We start from the raw sequence: 2,204 nt of genomic DNA on the forward strand, positions 1-2,204 counted from the left end.
AGGCACAGTGTTCTACACCACTATACAGGCACAGTGTTCTACACCCCTATACAGGCACAGTGTTCTACACCCCTATACAGGCACAGTGTTCTACACCACTATACAGGCACAGTGTTCTACACCCCTATATAGGCACAGTGTTCTACACCCCTATACAGGCACAGTGTTCTACACCCATATACAGGCACAGTGTTCTACACCGCTATACAGGCACAGTGTTCTACACCCATATACAGGCACAGTGTTCTACACCCCTATACAGGCACAGTGTTCTACACTACTATACAGGCACAGTGTTCTACACCGCTATACAGGCACAGTGTTCTACACCCCTATACAGGCACAGTGTTCTACACCCCTATACAGGCACAGTGTTCTACACCACTATACAGACACAGTGTTCTACACCGCTATACAGGCACAGTGTTCTACACCGCTATACAGCCACAGTGTTCTACACCCATATAAAGGCTCTATGCAGCCCGGAAATAGATGATTTATCTGTCATCTGCATGTCATACTGACTCACAGTATTATTTCACTACCAAAGCAGACTCCCTATGTGTGTGACTGCAAGGCACAGTGTTCTACACCTCTATACAGGCACAGTGTTCTACACCACTATACAGGCACAGTGTTCTACACCACTATACAGGCACAGTGTTCTACACCACTATACAGGCACAGTGTTCTACACCACTATACAGGCACAGTGTTCTACACCACTATACAGGCACAGTGTTCTACACCACTATACAGGCTCAGTGTTCTACACCACTATACAGGCACAGTGTTCTACACCGCAATACAGGCACAGTGTTCTACACCACTATACAGGCACAGTGTTTTACACCACTATACAGGCACAGTGTTCTACACCACTATACAGGCACAGTGTTCTACACCACTATACAGGCACAGTGTTCTACACCCCTATAGAGGCACAGTGTTCTACACCACTATACAGGCACAGTGTTCTACACCGCTATACAGGCACAGTGTTCTACACCGCTATACAGGCACAGTGTTCTACACCGCTATACAGGCACAGTGTTCTACACCCCTATACAGGCACAGTGTTCTACACCCCTATACAGGCACAGTGTTCTACACCGCTATACAGGCACAGTGTTCTACACCACTATACAGGCACAGTGTTCTACACCACTATACAGGCACAGTGTTCTACACCACTATACAGGCACAGTGTTCTACACCACTATACAGGCACAGTGTTCTACACCACTATACAGGCACAGTGTTCTACACCACTATACAGGAACAGTGTTCTACACCACTATACAGGCACAGTGTTCTACACCACTATACAGGCACAGTGTTCTACACCACTATACAGGCACAGTGTTCTACACCCCTATACAGGCACAGTGTTCTACACCCCTATACAGGCACAGTGTTCTACACCACTATACAGGCACAGTGTTCTACACCCCTATATAGGCACAGTGTTCTACACCCCTATACAGGCACAGTGTTCCACACCCATATACAGGCACAGTGTTCTACACCCATATACAGGCACAGTGTTCTACACCCATATACAGGCACAGTGTTCTACACCCATATACAGGCACAGTGTTCTACACCCCTATACAGGCACAGTGTTCTACACTACTATACAGGCACAGTGTTCTACACCGCTATACAGGCACAGTGTTCTACACCCCTATACAGGCACAGTGTTCTACACCCCTATACAGGCACAGTGTTCTACACCACTATACAGACACAGTGTTCTACACCGCTATACAGGCACAGTGTTCTACACCGCTATACAGGCACAGTGTTCTACACCCATATAAAGGCTCTATGCAGCCCGGAAATAGATGATTTATAATGCGCTTTGTCACAAATGAATTTGGATTAAATCTTTTTGGGAAATTTCTCGAACCATCTCTAGTGGTGTTATCCAGTCACTGTATGGCGGTGTTATATAGTCATTGTATGAAGGTATTAGTATGTGTTCTGTGCTGTTTCAGATAGTTGTACATTGTGCTCTATCTGTATTTACCGGTTCAGCACACGAGTCTGGTTGAGCGCAGTCCTCACCTCTGACCACCAGGACCTCGTCCTGCTCTAGACTGCAGGGTCTAATGTCAGGGTCAATCAGCAGGAATTACATTTCTCGGCCACCAGTAATAATTTGATGCATCACAATGGACGGTCAATGATACATCTCAGTC

The sequence above is a fragment of the Bufo bufo genome, chromosome 4 (genome assembly GCF_905171765.1).
Source record: "Bufo bufo chromosome 4, aBufBuf1.1, whole genome shotgun sequence".
In the NCBI taxonomy this organism is placed as follows: domain Eukaryota; kingdom Metazoa; phylum Chordata; class Amphibia; order Anura; family Bufonidae; genus Bufo; species Bufo bufo.